The 23,877-nt window shown below is 36.4% G+C and overlaps 1 protein-coding gene across 3 annotated transcripts in view; it reads left to right on the top strand.

The window, feature by feature from the left end:
* Nucleotides 1–23,877, top strand: part of LOC127661669 (SH2 domain-containing adapter protein F-like) — a 193,981-nt gene that overhangs the window by 35,158 nt on the left and 134,946 nt on the right. The gene's annotated exons all lie outside the window — the stretch shown is intronic.

The following is a 23,877-nucleotide window of genomic DNA, read 5'->3' as shown; positions in this document are numbered from 1 at the left end:
TCTCATCCCAGCACTATTCTGTGAGGATCCCAATTTAAATCAGATTAATGTTGGTCACATTACCACTAATCACAGCAATTACATTTGAACCATAATAGCACCGCATCTTTACACATTTGCTTTATAATCAGTGATTTGTTTTACAGCAAAATGCAGATCACAGTAAACAAATTATAGATATTAATGATTTCTCACTGGAGCGGTTTTAGAGCTTGCAATGGATATAGTTTTCTTATTTTTGAACGTATCTCTGCTGTGTGTGTGTGTGATGCTGAACAGAACTATTCATAACTCTTTCAAAACACTGTTCAAAAGTTTAGGGTCACTTACTCATTCTTATTTATTTATTTTTTTTCACATTTTAGAATAATAGTGAAGTCATCACAAATATGGAATAATAGAAATGTAAAAAGGGGAATTATGTTGTGACTAAATAAATAAAAAATAAATCATAACCAAGTTATATTTTAGTATCTTTAAAGTGGCCACACTTTGCCTAGATTTAGCAGAAATGGACTCTTGGCATTTTCTCAACCAGCTTCTTGAGGTATCACCCTGGGATGCTTTTAATACAGTATTGAAGGAGCTTCCATCTATATGCTGGTCACTTATTGCCTGCTTTTTTTTTATTATTCTGTCCAAGTCATCCATTTCAAAACTTTTTTTTTGTCTGTTTAAGCATACACCTTCAGATCAAATGGTTTTTAAAATCATGAGAAACATTTCAGGCAAGTGACCCCAAACTTTTGAATGGTAGTGTAAATGTTAGCAATTCACAATTAATGTAATTGTAATGCAATTTTGGTAATTTTATAAAACGGTTCCATTCGTTAACATTAGTTAATGCATTAGGTATCATGAAGAAACTATAAACAATATATTTTTACAGCCTTTATAAATTGTAATTTAGGTTAATATAATTACAATTGTTCATCGTTAGTTCATGTTAGTTCATAGTGTATTAACTAATGTTAATTAATACAACTTTTGATTGGCATTTTTTTATAGTATATGTTGTAACTAACATTTAAGTTCATGTTAACTATATACAGTAATGTTAAATAATGTTAACAAATGGAACCTTTTTGTTAAGTGCTACCATAATTTTACTGTGTGGGGCATAAACCTATAACTGCACAATACAACTGGGAAAAGTGTGGCAAAGGGCACTTTAAAAAAATAAAACGTCATCAGTATTGGCCGATCTTATTGTTAAAAAAATCTGTATTGGCCTCAAATTTCCTGATTGGTGCATTACTACTTTTTAGAATTGCTTGTTATATTGTTTCAACCCACGTCTATACTAATACTTTTTAATAATATCTTTTTCTCAAAATTTTTCTCTTTTGCCTTCCGAATGCACAGAGACAACATTTTTGACAGCGAAAACTGAGCTTTTCGAACGTGCCCTCCCAAGTGGATACATTTGAAAACCTCTTCTCATTGTAGTGTGGACAGGGAACAGGGGGGGATATCTGAAAACTATGACATATTTGTTGTCCTGTTGCAATCATGTGATCCATTCAACCCAAAACAAACAAGATGGCGGCACATGTTGTATGATTGAGTTGCCTGCTATTCAGTTGACAACCAACACAATGTATTCCTTCAAAGGCGATTGGAAATTTACGTGGAATTGCTGTCTGGCAACAGAACACAAGGAAAATTGCGTTTAAGACCATAGGTGGAATGTTCAGTAAGGGGATTTAAGGGATTCAGAGTACAAAACGAAAACGGCATTTTCAAATGTATCAGGATTAATGTGGAGGTAGCCTAAAATTATTTGAAGAGGCATTCCTGTTTGGATCTACAACATAAATTACATACAACTTATAACTTTGAACAAGTTACTTCTTAAAAACTAACTCAAGAATGTGAGTTTTACTTACTTGATGAATCTTAAAACCAATGGACTACAGGCCTTATTTACCAACTTGATAGCAATTTATGTGTTTACAGCGCACAGTAGTTTCAGAATTCATGTTTGAGGTATCACTGCTTGTAATTTGTTGTCAAACAAATCGAGAAAATCTCTATAATTAAAGCTAACCACAGACATTATTGTACTCATGTATTGATAACCACTTTTCTAAAAACTCATTAGAAATTCATGAGGGAACACATGGCTTGAAAATCTCTTCTGGGGTTTAGGACTGCAAACTGAACAGCTCTATTTGACTTGTTTTTCAGTCACTGAAATCCTGAAAATGTGTTGTTCAATTTGTTCTTTTTGCATTTCATTTTCTGTTTATTGCACTAAACAGAAATACAACAATCAATAAGATCCTGCCCTTTGCAATGTTTTTTTTTTGATCGTGTAAAGCAGCTGCTCAGTGCTTCTATTTGCATTAAATTCATGGGTTTATGGCTGCAATTTGTCCTGTGTGAGTGGACTGGTGCTGAAGAAAATCAACTCTCCTGTCTGAATGAAGACAGCAGCCATATGTGAGCTGTCTGGAATCCTGAAAATACATTACAATCTTAGACCCACAACAAACAATCTGCGTATTCCAAGGTCTGTGCTTATATGCCCATGTACAAGGGCACGAACACACAGGCACTGTCTCACAGTCACACGTAGTGCTCTGTAGCTATCATAGGTGGTGAGAATTTTGTCAGGAGTGATTTTTCAGATATCTGTTTGCAGTATTAGGTTTTTGAAGAGAAACTTACTATATTCCTTGACTCAGTGTGGCTGAAACAATGGAGAGGCAATTTGCCATTGAGTCCCTGTAGTCTGGTGTTACTTGGGATTAAATAAATTAGTCTGCAATCGGACAATGGAGATGCAAGAGAAAAACATTTCTCAGAGGAATTTGACCCCTACACAAGGTCAGAATGAGACATAATGTTGCCTTGTAAAAGTATTCACCACCTAAAACACCCTTAGGGGCTGTTCACATCAAACATGTTTTTGCTTCAGTCCATGCTGTTTTTCAATTGTTAAGATATGTAAATATGTGCTAAACGGACATATTTGACCGTTGTGCCATGTCTCGCTGTGTGCATTAATCTGCATTTTACAAAAGCTTTGAACATGGCTGATCCAATCAAAAAGTGTGTGTGTGGTCAAATACGCAATGTCGGAATTTTCTGGTTCAGACAAGTACTGTATATCTATGATGAAATCAGCATTGAAATTATTTGACCAAAAAGTGTTAAACAAATCTTATATTTTATGTTCTTTAAAGTCACACTTTGCCTTGATTAACAAATAATTGTATTCATAAGCAAAATACAAAAGAATTACAGGCATTTTAAGCATGAGCCTCAAGATTAAAATTATTTTAAGATGCAAGAAACATGCCCAAACTTTTGACTGGTAATGTATATAAATGGAACCAGAATGAATCTGCATTATTTTCGATGTTGTTCCTGTTTTAGCTTCTGTGTCTTTCTCTCAGTTTGAAGAGATGACTTCACAGTTTAATCACTGACTCAATTCTGACTCAACCCTGAGCGTAAAACACTACAATCGTTGTAGCTCTGTTTATTTGACTTTTGGGCTGGACTACAGAAATGTGTTCATACTTTTCCAACTGTATTTGACCAGAACCAGAGGAACTGACGTCTTGTAAATTATCTCGGGGTCTGATTTCTCAAAGTGATGTTTTACGGCACGGCATTACCTAGCAGGACAGCTGGGCAGTTTTTTATTTGGACTCATCCCTCCTTTTTTTTCTTCTTCCTGTTCTTTTTTTTTTATTAATCTTTTCATCTTTCAACTGAGCCATCTGTCCTGTCACAGATTTCATAGGGAAAACAAAATAATAAATACAAAATATCTTGGACGTGCTTCTTGGATTTCTAATATAGAAGGGGAGATAAAACTGGCATTTTATTGGCTCGTTGCATTCATTTCTAATGGCTCTGCAAATTCAGTTTAAACAAACTGAAGAGTGTAATTTTGTTGCATTTAGAAATGTTACACTGATAATGAGCAAACTGTTTGCTGTTTTATTTGGTGCATCTATATCTGTTCTTTATTACTGCAATGTGTCAATGTTTTAATTTGATTTTGTTTGTAATGTCATACACTAATACAGAATCATCATTTGCGGACACAATGATTTTATTAAAATCAACATAGATGAAATGCTACACTAAAATCAATTTAGAATCAAGTTATCAATTTGCTTTTACCATAATGAGAATTTTTCTTAATACAGTACTAGTAAAATACTGTATCATGATTAGTGCTCAACCGATATATCGCAGAGGCCGATAAATCTGCCGATGTTCTGACTTTTTTAATTATCAGCATTGGCCGATACATTTTCACCTTTGGCCGATTTGTTACTTCAGGGTGCAGAGAGTCGGCTACTTGCATCTGAGACATGTAAACGACCAGTCATAGTTAGTTTTGTTGTTACATGCTATTGTGTTAATACAATAATAGACCAGTGTGCAACACACTCATTTAAACGGTTCACATATCAGAGCTGCGGCAGACACGTTTGAGCTCATAATGTTAGTGCTTGCCTGTTTCATTCTCCCTCTCCTCAACTGTTCCCTGTACATTTTAACTGTCTTTTCTAATGCTAAAAAGGCAAATATCAATCAAACAAATATCATCTACCATCTGCAACTGTGCACATATTTCATTTCAACAGATGTAATAAACCAACCTCACACAACTTCATCCCGTGGAGCACTTATTTATCTTCCTCTAAAGTAAAGTAACAGTCTCTCCTCAACAGATCCCTGTCACTTTTATAATTATAAAAGGCAAATATAAATAAGACTTCTAACATATACCATCTGCAAATATGCAGGTATCTCGTCTAAATGGATGTAATTCACGAACCTCGTGAAAATCCAGCGGTTTCTTCCCATTGAACGCTTCTCTAATATCTTCCTCTGAAGTGCTTATTCTATCAGCCAGAATCAAGACTACATGATCAGGATCAAAAGTTCCTCTGATTCACAAATCACGACGAGAATGCAGGCATCCATGCAGGCGATCCAGGCCGTTTAATCTGTCAGGAGACTGAGGCTCGTGCTGGATACGCACGAGTGCGTGAGTTTAGCCAAAGTCTTTCTAGCAAGCCAGTCCACTGTCGGCCATGTTTGGAATGCTCTCGGGAGAGAACATGAAAGTGCAGCTGCTAGCTACTTGAACGGAGAAAGACCAAAATCTCCAAAATGGTTGGTCAAGATTACGACCAAAGAACATATTTCAAATCAGCAGTAAAATCTGACAACATGGGTTTCATAAATGGTTTACTTTGAAGCTTTACCTCAGGTTACGCAAAAATTTAATTTCCCAGCTTTTATTGCTAATGTGAATGCACGTTCCTGAGTTGATTGACAGGTGATGTCTGTAACTAAAAGGTGATTGGCTCTTTTACCTGTAAGGCAGGACTTCCTATCTGCATCCATTGACCATCGGCTGCAGTTGGGCATTCTAATTTTTCCCATGCTAAATAAGGAGAGAAGTTGCAGGGTGGTTTTTCTCTCATCTGTGCATTGTATGAATGCATTAGAATTCATTTTACCACCGCTTTTGTCACATGCATGTACACACAGTTACATAACATCAGGGCAATATATGCAAGCGTTAACAGGGGTTTGCTATAGACATTATAAGAGGAATAACTTGCAGACTGAAGGAAGTGAGCCACTTTCCTTTTTCCTTTCTTTCATTCTCTCTTTCACTATGCCCCCATCTCTTGCTCACACGGACACACAACAGACATTTTCACTAAGATGCTGTATGTGTTTAAACTTGTCTAAAGCTTGCAGGAAGGCAAGGCAGTTGTTACCTGTTAGCCCAAGCCTGACTTGTAGAGAGTGAGTCTGTGTACAACACTTCACTTTCCAATCACAATCACTTTCCCACAATCCCTAAGGTCTTCTTTGTTACACAAACACTCATTGTGACAATTCTGATCAGACTTTACACAAACATACTCTATTTGAATGTGAAAGAGACAGGAAATTAAACCGGTATTTCAAGTCCATTGAAGGTAGTGTGTTCTATCGTGCAGTATTTGTATTTGCCTCTGTTGAACTGATGACGTGAAAAGCATATTACAGAAAAATAATGGCTTCTTTACTCTCAGGCCTGTGATTTGTGCAAGTCACCTCCATAGTTTTCAGCAGTAATGATTCCCACTCTGAACTGCCTTTACTCCCCCATTCTTTCACCACATTGGTTGAGAAGTGTGGGAATGTATCATCAGTTTAAAGTGAGTACATCCCCTTGTGTCAAAGGTATCACCAATATGCATTGTAACAGGGTTTAGAATGGGCAAGGAGGAGGCAGGAACCGGCTGAACAGTCGAAGTCATATTTTTGAAACTATTGAAAACTTAAACAAAACACACACACAAACACACAGCAGCTGTGTATGGCTCTCTCTCTCCTAAACTGCCACATCCAGCTTGGGCTTATCCTTCTCCTCAGTTGATTAGTCCGATTGGGGGCCGGCCGTGCACACTCGTGTCCTGGCCCCGCCCTGCTCCTCGTCACAGTCCTCCCTCCTTTGCCTCAGGCTGGGGAACATTGCTCTTCCGGCAGTGCCTGCCGACAGGCTTTCCACACCTTTCAAGACCTGGGAGGGAGACAAGGGGAGGGGAAAGAGGAGAGAGAGATAAATAAAAAACATACAAATATCACTATTGAATATTACGATACACGATGGTATTATGCTGTTATTGGATCATGATTAAATCTGGGCCAACCACGTGAAAGAGTCTTAGACTGTCCGCAAAACTAAGTTTAAATCTCTCTCTTCTATTAGAAGCGACTCTGATCGCACTGAAATATTACATAGTTTGTGCTTTTTCATTATTGAAATGTTGGACATAATATGAATACTCACGTAGATGACTCAAAATATCCCTAAAACAGGGATCTATAGTATTGATACAATATTGTGAGAAATATTTGTAAATATTATTGTCATCACATGTCCATTTATATAAATATGAAAGACATTTTCTCAGCTAATGCTTAAAAATTAAAAACGGAGCCCAAACTATCCAGTTTAATTGACATTTATTTTACAGATATAATAATCAACACAACCAAAACTGAAGTGAACTTAAAAGTAAAAGATCAGTATTTGGATTATAAGAATTGTTCAAATGAATATTGCAAATAATTGGAAGATCTATATTTTTCTAATTGAGACTGCAATGTTGGGCCATAGTGCTAATGCGGGAAACACAGGTTCATATCCAGCTTGCAATGTGTCCTGATCCCACTACCCCCCTCTCTCTTCTCAATAATTTACATTCACTCGTTGATATATGTGTCCAATAAAAAGTCAAAAAGCCCCCCAAAAAAGCTAATTTGTTGCAATTTTAAGGATTGCAGCATGCCAGTGGCTTTTAAAAGGAAACACCATGGTGCCAAATTCATAAAAAGTTTATAACTTAAGCTCGAAAAAAGTAGTAGTCTGTAGGTGGCTTTGTGAGATCAGATTGGATTATTTTTCATGATCGCCGTGTGTCCTGTGCCCTCCAGATGGGTCCCATATTCAGAGAGCTTTTATTAATCCATTCACTCATGTGTTATTCCATAACACACACTCATTTCACTCACACTCATCCTCTTTTACTCTTTTCACATAAAAAAACTGCTTAGATTCTTCCTGCTTTTTTCCTTCAGACAAGCTACTGCATGTTCTAGAATACTCCACGACCAAACAGCACATTTATCATGAGCTAGAAACATGAATAGAACGTGAGACATGTGCAGACATCATTCTGAGAGAGAAAAAGTGAGGAGTGCTAGTCTCGTTCTTATGTAATCATTGGTTTAGTTAGCTGTGAAAGTATTTGGGAAGGATGACACATTTCCTTTGTTACCCCTGAGTGAGGAAGTGTTAACACTAATATTCCTAGAGCAAGTATACAGCCTCTCGTGTACGATTAGTAGAGCGATTTCACCAGACAGTGAGTCTTGAAGCAGATAGTAGGCGTAAGTTTGTGTCGGTGGATGATGGGTATTAAGTGTCCATAACAGTAGGTCACTATCAACCTTCCCACTCAGTGAGTGATATATTGCTCCCTTAATGTAACAACCACATGAGCGCTAAGAAACACAGGGCCCTGGTAGAATCTTTAGGGCCTGCATGTGTACTCAAGCACACAGATGCACTTAAAGGGATAGTTCACCATAAAATGAAAATTCTCTTATAATTTACTCACCCTAATGCCATTCCACATGTGTATGACTTTGTCTTCTGCTGAACACAAACAAAGATTTTTTTGAAGAATATTTCAGCTCTGTAAGTCCTCAAAATGTAACTGAAAGGGTACCAAAAATGTCAAACTCCAAAAGGACATAAAAGTAATCCATAAGACTCCAGTGGTTAAATCCATAACTTCAATAGAGATATAAGTGTGGGTGAGAAACAGATCAATATTTAAGTGATCAAAATCAAGTTTTAAGTTAAAAGAAGTAGGGCAATATACCAAGGCTGAATTTATTTGATCCAAAATACAGTAAAAACAGTGATATTGTGAACTATTTTAATAGTTTAAAAAAAACAGTTTTCTATTTGAATATATTGTAAAATGCAATTTGTGATCAAAGCTGAATTTTCAGCATCATTACTGCAGTCTTCAGTGTCACACGATCCTTCAGACATCATTATTATATGCTGATTTTCTAACATGGGCATTTTTTAAGTGCATTTTACTCATTTAACCTGAACACATATTTGCAAGCACAAGCTTTGTTGATGATAATGAGGCATTATAAACACTAGTTAAAATATAATCTAAACATTCATATTATTTTTATATTATATTTATATCATACAGCATACAATTTAAATATCTGCTTTAGCCAAAACAGCATTTAAATGTAACTAAAACTTGCTTATTAGGAGTCATATTTCAAATGTCAATACTCTGAATCCTGGCTGGCAAGTATGGAAACAGTCCCACTAGGAAAATATGTACATGTTTATATAAAATTAGCATGTCAACTAATGAAAACTAAATTACTTACTCGTCTGAAATTGTATCCTCGGCTGGATCAAGTCTCTCTTCAAAATAAAAACGTTCATCAGAGTTCCGCTCTTCTTCTGAGGAAAATGTTAACGTTTTGTCACTATCCAGGAGCTTTCTCACTGGTGTATCTCGTGTCTTTCAAACGTGGAGAAAACTGAATTTTACTTTGTTTTTAAGGCACAGTCGGGGGCATTTACCATTTGCATTGATTGTCTCAGTACATTACCGTATGAATAGCGCCCTCTGCCCGTGGGTGTGATCACATTAGAGATAATTAGCTGTGCCAGGAAAAACTGTACATCGCTTTGTTTCATATATATTGCATTGAAGGATAATATTTTGTTTTAAATTTATTTGAATTGTTTCATTTAAAAGTAGACATTTTAAGGTTTCCTTAGAAATATGTTCCATGTTTGTTTCATAAGTATTCGCTGAGTTTTAGTTAATTTTTGTTACGTGTTTCAGATATATGCTCGTGAACACAGAGACTGCTGACAGCTCACCCTTTTTATTTCTTTATTTTACAAAAGCACAAGGTTTTGTTGTTATTGTGAGTGTGCACAAATAAAAGTAGACCCTGTATAGTCTTTAATGACGTCTTCCACTTACATACAGTATTTTATGTTGTTTCCGCTGTAATGATGAAAAAAATCCAGCAGAATGTGGTGGCGCATCCGTCGACCCCAGAGGGTTAAAGTCCTTGAATGTAGCTTTTAGATCAACATTTTGGGATTCTCAGGTATCCATTCTTTAGGTATTTACTGATGCGCCACCTGCTCTGTACTCTGTACCCCCCCCAAAGTGATTACTGCTTTTGGAAAAGGTCATGAGGCATGAGTGTATTACTCCCTAATAATTCAGAGTCTTGTGGAGCTTCAACTTCTCTCAATAGATCATGGGAGAAACATTTAAACTTTGTATTGGAGGAGGTAGTGTGGGCTAGGATTCTAAAAACCGTCAAGTCTGCATCTAGATATGCAAGGGTGCGCCTTATGCAATTTAAGATTTTACTGGACCCCTCTAGTTTGTATAGGCTTGGTCTTAAATACTCACCCACCCGCTGGCTATGCCAATCAGAAGATTGGGACACAACCTATGTTTTTTGGTGGTGTATTAAGATCCAAGAATTTTGGTCGAGGGTTCAGAGTTTTATGTGTGACGTATTGGTCACTGAGAATTAATATTTTAGGCGATGGGGCGATCATTAATACAGGAGAGAAATACATAAAAGATTGGGCTCTAGCCAGTGTTATGATTGCAGACGGGTAATTCTTAGGGACGGAAGTCGGCTGGAAAACACTCATTTCAGGAGTGGTGCACAGAGATGGGCAGGGTAGCAGCATTTGAAGAAATGTCATATTGAAGGCTAGGCAACCAGAAGATATTTAATAAAAAGTGGGGCAGCTATTTGGCCTTTTTAGAAGGCTCTCGGGAAGGGGCGGTGAGAGAGATTTATAATTGTTATGTGCATGTGTGTATGTGTGCATGTATGTATATGTATATGTATATTTATTTTCTATTTTCTATTTTGGAAAGTTTAAGGAACTTTATTTTGATGAGAAATTATAATGAGCACATTTTCTGTAATATTTTGTCATTTAAGTGTTATTCAAATAATCAAATCGAGATTATATAGAATCATGAACCGTATATCGAACCGAACCAGGAAATAACCACATTGTCCATTCCTTAATAATTACATGACCAATCAAGGTTTTTTCTATCTCAAGTAGAGCCTGATCGATATGGGATTTTTGACACAATAAGATTTTAGAGTTGGAAATTCACAGGTTACTGATATGGTGGCCGATATAGTTAATTTTTGAGCTGGAATGAAAACAGAACTTTTCGATGTGGAGTTTGCACCGATATGACTATGCAAAGGTACTCAGAAGGCTGTTTTCTTAAATATTTTTTTCAAAGAATATTTGACATTGATATTATACATTGTCAACAAATTCTAGAAATGAACACTGAGAAAATAAAGAATAAATACAAATACAATAAATAGCTTAATAAACACCAGTACTGTATGTTTAGTATCAGTCAGTTGCTGACCATTTAAATAAAGAATAAATACAAATAACTAATTAAACATCAGTACTGTTTAGTATCAGTCAAATGCTGACTATAGTACTGCCAGTCAATTAAGGGCAGGTTGTAACACAAGAAGCATTTACACCTGCCGAATAAAGAGATAAACAGCAACGCGGTGTTGCACCTTATTCTGCTATACAAGTTCAGCAGAAACTTTCAATGGTTGCAAACCAGATTTTTAAATGTAAAATTTTATAAATACAATGACTGGAATTGTTCGGTTGAAGGGGGTACCAAATTGTGAATCCTGAACAAATACAATGAATACATTTATACACATTACTCAGGTGACAAGCAATGTAAGTAGCTACGTGGTTAGCTAGTTTGCTATAAGCTCGTTGTCATGGAGAGTAAAAGATGGATGTTGTTTATTTACTTTCTAGCATTCCATCTCACCAACTAGGTAACAACATAGCATGAAAACAACAACAGACACAATCCACCACCGCACTGTTGTCTGTTGAGCTGTAAAAACATGCTCTGATGTTTACCTTTCAATCTGCTAAATTACGTACTGCACAGACTATAAATTGTAACTGGCTAACATAGCAAACAGATGTGATAAACATGTGTGACATGGTGGTCAAGGACAGGTTTAACGTTATATTAGTTATATTGGAAAAGGGAAAATTATGGAGTCATTGTTTATTAAGTTTCTAGTATGTATTTCACATACTAGTAAGCAACTTACCGAGAAGACACCGCTTAACACCGCACCGCTTAACTCCGCCTTGTCTGCAGAGCCACCATCAGCTCAGCTCTGTAAACAATAGAGTTGGAGCGTGCACTGATGGACAAACTACGTTATGTCACCAATTCATGCATTGTTTTCTGCATTATATGTTCTGAAAAAAAGTTTTCATATCTGCGCATATCGGTAAACATATACGATACGATATATTGTTGACAGACGAATAAATCGTTCGGGCACTAATCTTAAGATCATCAGACTTGCAAGCATGAAAATGCACAAATGGACACAGAAGAAATTATATTCAAGGTGTTTAGCATGTCTGTAAGTAGTGAGCTGTGGTGTGGGCTGATTCCTGAGATACCCATCAACTACGTCTGGTGGGCATTAGTATGGGTCGACCCCCCCTCCCACCTAGACATCTGGAGCAGGTGCCAAGAATGGATGGCCTGGCAAAAGCGATACCCATCCTTCATGCCTGAGCAGTCAGAGACTGTTAGAGTAAGTGTGTGTGTGTCTGTGAGACTAAATTCAGTTAGGTTAATGACTCTATTAATATCTGTCATGTTGGCCATAGAGTGAGACTGCACAGTTTCCAGGCCTTTTTTGAAGAGCATAAACTAATTTTCATCCTTTAAACCTTCCTTCCTTCCTTCCTGTCCTCATCCTTTCCCAACTTCCTTCCTTCCTTTTTTTTTTTTTTTTTTAAGTCTGATGCATTGAAGTGGGTGAAAGTTGGTTGTCAGAAGCAGCCTGACACTGGCACCCCTGCCTGTGAGCTTTAATCTGACTGCTACACGCAGCTGACCTTATCAGTTCACGCACCCATTTCACTACATTAGATTAGAGGAACAAAGGAACGGATATGGGGATGGGAGGAGGACAGGGGGCCATCATGTCAATTTTTAGTTATACTTTCCAGTCAAATTATCCAGATAATTATGTTTCATCCATCTAATGTTAGAAATAAAGTTTCTAACAAAAGTTATTTCACTTAATAAATGACACTAAAACAAGGAGGATCGCAGTTAGAGCAACAGCATTAAATCTAAACATATACATTATGCAAAATGCAACAATAAACATTAAAAAAACAACCCAATTTATATAATATCCAAGTTACGCCTCTGTTTTTAAGGGTATGTCTTCAGTGGCTGCGTGCTAGCATATGTATCTACATAATTCTGTATTTTCAGCTTAGCAGAATTGTGAATATTTTTATTCTGGTGTCACCATTTCCTTTTGCTGGGCTGATTTTTAGACACATTCCATCCATGAAAATAATTTTGCACTTTAATGAACAGTATTTTTAGTCAAGTTTTACTAATAAAGGAATAGACTTGTTTTACATATGTCTTAAAGTAATACTCATTTTCTTAATTCAGGCGTTGTTTGAAGCATCATGAACGTTTTGAATTGTGAGTTCAGTATTGTGAACCAAAATGAATCCTGAGATGAGTGAGACTCAGTTTTCAGTTTCAATAGAGCATTTTCAGTGCATGAACAGCTTTCTAGTGTAAATAAGAGGCACTGTAAAAGTAAAATAAGTGAAAATGGTATGAATGAAATTAATCAGTGAATTGTTTTCATTCATACAAATTAACTGGGACAATGAATCAGACTTTCCAATGCAGGGCTTTCCAATGCTGTGTAACACTTTTTATAACAAAATATTACTATTTATTGGAAACAAGTAGCTAATTACTGAAAAAGCATCATTATTACAAAATAAATAAATAACAATCAAATAAAAATAAATCTTTGGAAATAAATGAAAACATTTGGTCAAGTTAGTAGCGTTGATGATTTAAGATACTTGTCAACTTAGAAATGAGCCTTAGGAAATGTTCTGCTACTGCTAAGTTAATAGGGCCATGACAGAGCTGTTGAGAAGACTGTGGGCATTGGGCCATTCCTTCAGCTTGACCACCCCATTATAGTGCAGGCTCTGGGATCTGCTGGTCTCCACAGGGCTCCTATAAATCAATAAACCTGTATCCAATTTAATCTTAATGCACACAGAGACCTTTAATGTGAGATCTCTCTATTCAGTCAAGAGGAACAATCAATAATGTTTGGCTGTTTGAAAATAAAGAATTATTAAATATAGATTATTTCTAATTTCTGTAAGACACTTTTCGTTAATGAAATAAAATCACTTGTAATACATAAATGTGTTAAAAATAGATGCAATAGATTCTAGAAGTTTCTGTTAATTCCCATTATATTTTATAAATGGTCTGTTCTTGGGGAAAAAAAACCATTCTGTAATGGAAAATTTTCTAAGAATTAGCTAATTTTTGGGGATAAATTTAGTGTGTTACAGAAACACACAATTTCTTCTCTTTATAAATCAAGTGATGACTCCTGATCTGCACCGCTCCAGTGATGCACTGTGCTCTTTAAGCCTTGTTGTCTTTTTAAAAGTTTCTGTGCTATTTTCCTCGCCACAGCAATTTATACATGGCATTTATTCTGCGGTGACCTTCTCCATGTTGTGTCTTGAGACTCCGGCTGTTATATTCTGGCTCCCAGGAAAACGGAGCTATATTTCCAGCTGAATTTAAACATTTATATCCCAATGTCTTTGCTCACCTGTATGAAGTCTCTACTCACATTAACCGACCTGTGGTCTATTTCCAATTCTTATTTTCTCTCTCAAAAATAAAATCTCTCTATCCCATTATTGAACGTTGGTAAAAGAGTGCTAGTGCTAAGCGCAGTGCTTTTTAATAAGTCATATGCTCAAAGTCAGTGGTCATGGCCATGACGTTTTGGTATTTTTGTGAAAGCATATGCTAATTCTAGGCGCAAATGGGTTTGGCGAAATTGAGCATGCAAAGTGCTGATGAGCTGGGTCAAGTGCAGTTTAATTTAGAGGTTTTTCTCCTATTATTTCACAGTCTGCATCCTATTATATTGTACATTCCCTGTCAAACACCAGCAATATAAACAAAGACAGAACATTCGTTGGAAGTTGGTTGTGTAAATGGGCTGTATGCAATGGATAACAAGAATATACATATGAACTTGCGTTATTTTGTGAATTAACTGCATTCTTGTTGAATGTCAGGCATATTTCTATGACAGTGACGCTCTCGTTTTATACTCATGGAACATGTGGCTCTCATTGGAATATGGATGTAGGCTCTGTTAAATTAAAGAGAATGTAAGTATTATTAATCATATTGATCAAGTGACACTCATGGCAAGTATTAACAGTGATTGTATCGGCCTTCCAGGTTAGGATGTGGATTTTTGCACACACTTCACTTCTAACGATTGATTTTACTAAAAATAAAATATATAAATATTGAAACAAAAAAATCTAATAAAAAGTATTTCTAAATTCAAATTATACTTCAAAATAACAAAACGGTCCCAAAGTCCTATATAGCACCTCCCTTAAAATCCAAAAATTTTACTCTGTCCAACTTCTTCCACCGGCTACTTTTGCAGTGACTTAATCACTCTACGATAATAGATGGAGTAATAGTTATACAAATTAGATCATGAATACAATTGTAAATATAAACAATATTAATTATAATAGTATTAACTGAAAAATAAACCGTGACCGCTAGATAATTTAACACAAATCTAATACATTTTTGTTTCATAAAATGGCTACAACAGTGATTGTCAGGGATATAATTTCATGTACCTATATTTTCAGAGTTTGGACATTAACTTTATTACCACCTGCTCGTGGAATCCCCAGACTTAAAATGCAGGAACTGATTTTAGACTTTGTGCTGAAAACAGATGTGGGTCTGAAACGTCTTGACACAATTACCTATTTCTGTTTTTTTTTTCTGTATTTGTTTGTGTGCTGCGCTGTGCCTAGCGTGATTACGGAAATTGAACCCTTTATATCTTTAATGGAACGCACTTCAGTGGAGATGTTTCATTATTCATTTCATTATCATTTGTGCACTTCAAAAACAGGATACACTTTACATGTTCCTGCACTCTAAACCAACATTTTGCAGAGATTACATTCGGAATGAAAATATCTGATAAAAACAGAATAAAATGCCCTATTCAAGGGCACAATCTTACTGGTTTACATAGTCAATGCAACTCTACTGCCCTTTGTCATAAGCCTGTGTGTTTGTGTGACCAATTGTCCCATACTGTTTACACAAGACCTTATAAGTCAATAGATGTCTCCTGCTCTCTGCTGCTGTGTAGTTGATAGCCCACAGAGCTGTAATCAGCCCCTCTGGACAATCTCAGTGGAAGCTGCTCAGTCGCCATGACAACCCATTACTTATTTTGGTGATGAGGGATGGTAACAATGGTGTACAAAGGCCTGATGAATGACAAGCAGTTCTGGGTGTATTTTAGTGTTTTTGCTAAGGCAAGCATCACTGTTATTATTGTTCATACTGCGTTTTTTTGCCTGGCAGATGATAAAACGGAGTAAACATCGAAGGAATGACCCAATCCAGATCTAGGGGGCAGAATATAATACAGTATTTTTACATGCACATCCAGTGCTCGATTTCAGTTGGACTAAAACAATAATTTGTCTTTTTAAAATGTTATGTAAATTCTTTAGTCCGACTTAAACACTACAGTTGTACAATGTCACTGAAGCTTGGCTTTGTCCAGCTTGTGTACACATTAATTGGACCACAATTGGCCTTGTGGTTGTTCTTATACATTCTCAGAAAAACAGGTGACGTGTGACATGTATTTAACCCACCATATTTGTCATCCTATTTTTTTAATATTTGATTAGGCAATGTGTGATTTATACTTGGACAGAGAGATGAAGGCTGTAGCTCAGCTACGCAAAAACCCACTATAGCTCGATAATAACTGCGCATGTAAACATACTGATAGAGATTTGGGTGTGAAATCTTTTTATTTGCACCAGTAATCCCACCAACCCCATAGTAACCATCTAGAACACACTAGCAACTTCAAAGCAACCTGTTTTTCTCTGACGGAAAGACAAAGAGGGCCTTGATTAAGTATTGATGGTGCTATTAATGTAATATGTGCTATATATAGCTAATCTGATAGGTGCTTGTAACAGGTAGGGGATGGGCAAAGAGGAGGCGGGAACGAGCTGAGCAGTCAATTAAACTTTTAATGAAAAATTAAAATTAAAACAACATAAAACACAGCGGCTGCCTGCGTCTCTCTCTCTCTCGAACTGGGGTCTCCATCTCCACTTTATCTCGATCTCCCGCTGATCAGTTGACTCTGCGCCAGACCGTACACCCTCACAGCCAGGCTATCCCCTCCTCCTCGTCACAGTGTTGTATGCTTTGACTGTCAGAGTTGTGGGTCATCCAGCCCCAGGGCTGTCTCGAGATTGGCTGCGTAAGTCTAATTCACTGATCGTATTGATTTTCGAGTTTATGTGATTTACGGGGATGGGTTTGGTTTTATGAAAGGGTGGTTGGGCCAAAGGCCATCTGTGGGAGGAACGGGTCACCAGTTCTGGATAAAATGTCTCCATTAGGCCTCTGTAGCACTCTATGATCAATCTAATCTGGAAATGTCATTGGTTATAATTATGAAAATGTAACTAAGTAGAGGCAGAGAGTACAGGCCTCTCGGTCTCTCTTGCTGTCTTTTTTCACTTTTGTTGATTATGATGTTAGAAGATCATTCCAGTACATAGGTGATTACACACAGTGGGAGTCTGACCCCATTGCCTCTCCTCTGCTTGCCTAGCAGGATGTGCCCTGTGTAGAGGAGATCTGCCAGTCTGTCTCTGGTCTGTTTCTTATTGTAGCACTCTAGCGGAAGACTCTCTTCAGCATTTACCTCTCACTGATTGGTCTTCTAAAAACAGAAACTCTGTTGATTTATCGCTCTGTGTATCTTGCTCTTTTCTTTTCTACTCTCAGGTCATGTGAGAGAAGAAAATAATTAGAATTACATTTTACAGTATGAACAGCAAGATAGAAGCACACTACAATACAGGGGCACATGTTGTGTTCTTGTTAAAGGAGTTGTTCACCCAAAAAGTTAAAATTCTTCTATTATTTACTCACACTAATGTTGCTTCAAACACAGATGCCTGTTTCTGTGGAACACAAAGGTGAATTTTAAAATTTTACAGGGTTTAATTGAGTATTATGATAAATAATAACACCAGTCTATCAAGCTGGAAAAAAACAAACATAAAACTACATTAAAAGTAATCAGTATGACTCTTGAATACTTTACGACTCTATATTCCAAGGATTCTGAAGCAATGCAATCACCTTATGTGAGGAAGAGATTGAAATTAAAGTTATACACTCTCAAATTAAAATCATTAATAAAGCACTGAAATCAAATATGGTGGCTACTGTACAGTAGCTTCAAACTCCATTGGTTCTTTTCACATGATATCGTAACATTTGGCATGACACATATGAGATCCTACACTCAGCACTTTATTAGGAACACCTGTACACCTAGTTATTCATGCAATTATCTAATCATCCAATCATGTGGCAGCTGTGCAATGCATAAAATCAAGCAGATACGGGTCAGGAGCTTCAGTTAATGTTCACATCAACCATCAGAATTGGGAAACATTGTGATCTCAGTGATTTTTATCGTGGCATGTTTGTTGGTACCAGATGGGCTGGTGTCAGTATTTTCTGCAACTCCTGAACTCCTGGGATTTTCATGCACAACAGTCTCTAGAGTTTACTCTGAAAGGTGCCAGAAAACAAAAAAACATCCAGTGAGTTGCAGTTCTGCTGACGGAAACACCTTGTGGAAGAGAGAGGTCAACGGAGAATGGCTCGACTGGTTCGAACTGAACCAGTACAATTGTAGTGAGCAGTATAGCATCTCAGAATCCACAATATGTCAAACCTTGTGGCGGATGGGCTACAACAGCAGAAGACCACGTCTACCACTATTAGTAGTGGTCGGCCAATATATTGCAGAGGATGATAAATCGGACTATATTCAGTCTTTTTTGTTATCGGCATTTGCCGATAAATGTTCCTGTTTGGCTGATTTGTTTTCTTTTTTTTTCTTGAGGGCGCCGCAAATCGCTTGCTTGCATATGAAGCGACTGAGACATGTAAATGTCACTGTTCATTTTGTTGCCATCATGTTGCTATAATAATAGACCAATATGCAACACCGTGTAATTTAAAGGTCCGCATATCAGAGCAGCGGCAGCCGCATTTAAGCTTGTGGATATAGTAGAGCTGAATGATATAGCTCAAGAATAATTTTTTTAGCTTGTTGGCAATAATTAATATTTTTTTCAATATTTATGTATTTTATCTGAAATGGCTTAAAGGGTATCGGTAATTATTTATATTTTTTTCAATCAGAGGAACCCTCATTTCAACGAAACGGAGAATGGCTTGACTGGTTTGAGCTGAACCAGTGCAATTGTAGTGAGCAGAATAGCATCTCAGAATCCACAATATGTCAAACCTTGTGGCGGATGGGCTACAACAGCAGAAGACCACGTCTACCATAATGTTAAAGTGCTCGCTTGTTTCATTCTCCCTCTCTCTCCTCAACAGGTCCCTGTAACTTTTAACTGTCTTGTCTAATGAGAAAAATGCAAATATCAATAAAACCAATATCATATAACGGCTGCAAATATGTGAATATATCGTTTAAACAGATGTAATAAAACAACCTCACAACTTCAGCAGATCCAGCATCTTGTGGAACGCTCATAAATCTCGATTGTTATTTCCTTTTTTGTAATACATTAACAATTTCTTCATGTGCAAATAAGTTACTAAAATTTGACGACTAAACCGAAATCTGAAGAAACCGCTACCATTTAAAATACAGTATAGTTTTGTTTTGTGTGAAATTGAGTAAATGTATGGCTAAATAAGCGTTTATTATTTATTTATTTTTTAGCAATTTTATGTTTGTTATTTACTATTTTAAATTGAGAGATTATATCATCATTGTATCGGCCTATCTGCCACCCTGCTCTCTGGATATCGGCATCGGCCAGTAATAAAAAAACAAAAAAAACAAACGCATATCGATCGACCACTATTTATTAGGACCATTATGTTCCTAATAAAGTGTATGTGGTTTGATGTTATTGAGTAAATAATTACATAATTTTCATTTTTGGGTGAAATATTCCTTTAATAGCACAAGCATTTGAAGGTAACTCTTGTGTTCTTGCATCTCAGCTGGTAGCGCATGATGTTAGCAACACCAAGGTGACAGGTTCTATTCCAAGGGAATGCACGTACTCATACAATTTATAGTTTGAACACGCTGTAATTCGCTGTGGATCATAGAGTCTGCCAAAAATAATGTAATGTAAATTAAACTCTCTCCTCCCCTTCAGTGGGGTCCCTCCCCTAATCGTTGTTCCCCTAATCGTTGTTCCCACCACCACAGTAACATAAGGATGCAGGATGAGTATGTACATGACTGTGTGCTTCCAATGCATTGGCAAAGCATTTTATGTCTGCTTTTTTAATCTGCTACTTACATGATTAAAAATATTAAGCTAACAAATTTTCATTAAACATTGTTTTAAGCGTAGAATGATATGCCATCCTTAAATCTAACTGCCCTCAAAATTTCTAAAATGTGATTCTTTTTTTTTTTAATAACAGTACACATTTAGTTTTTCAAAAATACTGTCCACTCAGTTCATGTCAGTCACTTCTGTTCTTTTATTTATTAGCATTACAAACTTTTTGTAGTGTTTCACTCACACCCCCATATTGGCCTATGTGTATATGTCAAACGGAGTTTTAGTCGAGTGTTTTCAGTGTGGATTAGGTTTGGTACATATAAGGGGGATAGACACTTGCTGGCTTCACAATCACACTGGGCACCTAGGCATTTATAAATGTCTGGATGCTACATATCACACAGCAGCTGAACTGCTGACATTTGCAGTATGTAGTTGAGATGATGTAATGGTGAAAATGTTTTCGTTTTTGTCTTCAGGTTGTAAGATGTAGGGGCTACCAAGAAGAAGGATTGTTTGTGGATATAGTAGAGCTGAATGATATAGCTCAAGAATATTTTTTTTTAGCTTGTTTGCGATAATTAATATATTTTTCAATATTTATGTATTTTATCTGAAATGGCTTAAATGGTATCGGTAATTATTATTTTTTTCAATCAGAGGAACCCTCATTTAAACCAAACAGCCATTGTGGCCAAGTAGATTTAAAATATAAGAAAAGAAAATACAGTAAAAATTAAGTTAAATGTAATCAAGGGATGTGTTTCACAGTTTTTCATTATATTTAATATTTTTAATTTATAAAACCTAAACCAATACAACAATACATATTAAGACCATTATTTACCTAAATATTTAAATGAATGAAATCCCTAAAATGCATGATTTACATTTTGAGTGATGACACTAAACAATTGATGAATTGGTAATGAATCAATTTATTGAAATGGACAGGTTTAATTGATTAATGAAAATTAATCAAACTCCCCAACTTCGTTTGAATTGTTAGGACTTTCTAATTTGCTAATACTGGTTTTGCTTCTGAAATTTTAATCAGATGCTATTAAAACATCTCTGCCTTATCCCCTCATACTTGTGAAATTCGAATTACGAGACATTAACCCGTTTCAAACGTATCGTCACATATATGTGACTGTTAATAACTGGGCCCAGCAGAGTAGCGTTTCAAGTTGCCAGATTCAAATGCTTTCGCGCAAACACAGGCTGCACTGGTCAGGTGTTTGTAATTTATATTTGCTTAAACAGTTACGCATACAGTCTTTTAAACCACAGAACTGGTTGATTTTATATACATACATCCAACTCATTACCAAAGTACCACGATAAAAAGTTTACAGCTCTTATACGCACAGTTAATACATCAAACAGGATCTGATGCGTACTGCCATTTGTTTACATAAGTAGCGGTTGTCCTTCGTCAAACATAAAGCTACATTAGTGCTTCACACACACACACGATGTCTGAGAAGTCAAACAGTGCATGTAGGCAAACCGAACTGCTGATATTATTTGTTTTTACATCTAGAAAAACTAAATAAATTCTAAATATACAGTATAGCAGACATAACCCATTTGTTCACATATTACTATATTATGTAAAGTATTTTTTTTATTTATTAAAAAATACTCCTACACACTGCCCACCTCTAATGGCTGTGCAGTGTCACGTGCAAAAATAACTCACTCCAGGGTGCACTGCAGGCTAATTTAGACCTTATGGTGCGTTCACATACAACGCGAATCGAGCGCTGCGCGATTGCACACAAAGACGCGAATAGACACAAATTCACGGCGGGCAGTGCAAATGAAGCGAATGGCACGAAGCAAAAATGCGAAATCACTTCATTCGCGTTTTTTGCGAGTTGAAATTTTTCAGCTCGAGCAAAATATCCGCATGACGCGTTGTCGTGAAAGCCTATCAGCATTGAGATTTTCCGAATGTCACAGACGTAGCCAAAGAAATCAGGAAAAATGGATCAGAAAATGGTTGTAGCGGTGTGTGGGCACCACAACAGATACAGAGCAATCTTGGTGATATCGGAAAGGCAATTGATGGCGGAAAGACAAGTTGTTGTAGAAGCCCCTCCTGTCCTTTTCTGGAAGAGAAGGGGGAAGACTCGCGGCGTGGGTTCGTGTTACTTGCACGAACATGAGTTTAAACACAAATTTAATCCAGCGGTCAAACTCTCGTGAGCAATGCTAGGTGAATTTTTTTTCCTCGCTTTGTGTGTGAACGCACCATTTCTTCTGAGTAGGTTAAAGGATCACAAAAACTAATCTAATGACACATTCTTTGGGAAACCTAATTGTCAAATTTAACGTGCATTAAAATCATTGCGATATTCACAATGATACTTAATTTTATATTTCCATGTTGGGACTGTTTTGTCCTCCTGTTTCTATTCAGTTTAAACAGATTCAACAAGACCACAGAATACCTTACTACATTATCTGCAACAGACACACACACACACACACACACACACACACACACACACACACACACAAACAGTGAAAATACATGACAAGAGTCTAAAGATTTGGTTCCATTACTTCCATAAATATGTCTGAAGCAGTTCTGCCATCCACTGACGCACTTATGCAGCACTTACTCAAGAGCTCTATTGTTTCAGCTCAGTATCTTAAAATACATTTCTACGGCTCTGACTTATGAAGTCATCGAGAATGAAAGTCTCCTCTTCTCCTCTAGCATAAGAACATGTCTTCATTGAACCCTTGATGTTCTTAAATGAAGAATAGGGGCCCTGCATTACATAGTTGAGAATCATGCAGGAGAAAGTTAATTATATTACACCAAGATTTATCACTGCTCACCTACAGCTCACCTGAGAGTGTAATTTGTCATTGGGATTACTAATAGCAGCATAATGAATCAGTGCTGACAGGAATTGGAATGCACACTGTACAGAGCATAAAATCAAAGACAATCTTATGATTAAGAGAAGTCATTTAGATCAGATACGCTACCGTTCAAAAGTTTAGGGTCACTTACTCATTCTTTATTTATTTAAAAATGTTTCCACATTTTAGAATAATAGTACATACATCACAAATATGGAATAATAGAAATGGAAAAATGGGAATTATGTTGTGACTAAAAAAAAATCCAAAATAAATGATAACTAAAGTTATAATTTAGAATATTTAAAGTGGCCACACTTTGCCTAGATTTAGCAGAAATGGACTCTTTGCATTTTCTCAACCAGCTTCTTGGGGTATCACCCTGGGATGCTTTTTAAACGGTATTGAAGGAGTTCCCATCTATATGCTGGGCACTTAGTGGCTGCTTTTCTTAGTTATTCGGTCCAAACCATTCAATTAAAAAAAGAAACATTTTGTAAAATTTTAGTTTTGTAATTAAATTAAAATGTTGGCACAACTATATTTTTGTCTACAAAACTAATTTCAACCATTTAAGCACACACCTTCAGATCAAAATGTTTTTAAGATCATGAGAAACATTTCAGGCTAGTGACCCCAAACTTTTGAATGGTAGTGTTCATGTAGATCATTCTGCACCAATCAGCATTCCATGTGAAGAAAAAGAAAGCTACTGTTATAAAAATGAGAAAACCAAGAAAAATTCAGCTGTTTTCTATTTTTTGTTTCTTAAATGTCTTACAAGAACAACGTGAGCC

This window comes from Xyrauchen texanus, chromosome 21 (assembly GCF_025860055.1).
Source record: "Xyrauchen texanus isolate HMW12.3.18 chromosome 21, RBS_HiC_50CHRs, whole genome shotgun sequence".
NCBI lineage: Eukaryota > Metazoa > Chordata > Actinopteri > Cypriniformes > Catostomidae > Xyrauchen > Xyrauchen texanus.
This window is presented reverse-complemented; position numbering and strand designations above follow the sequence as displayed.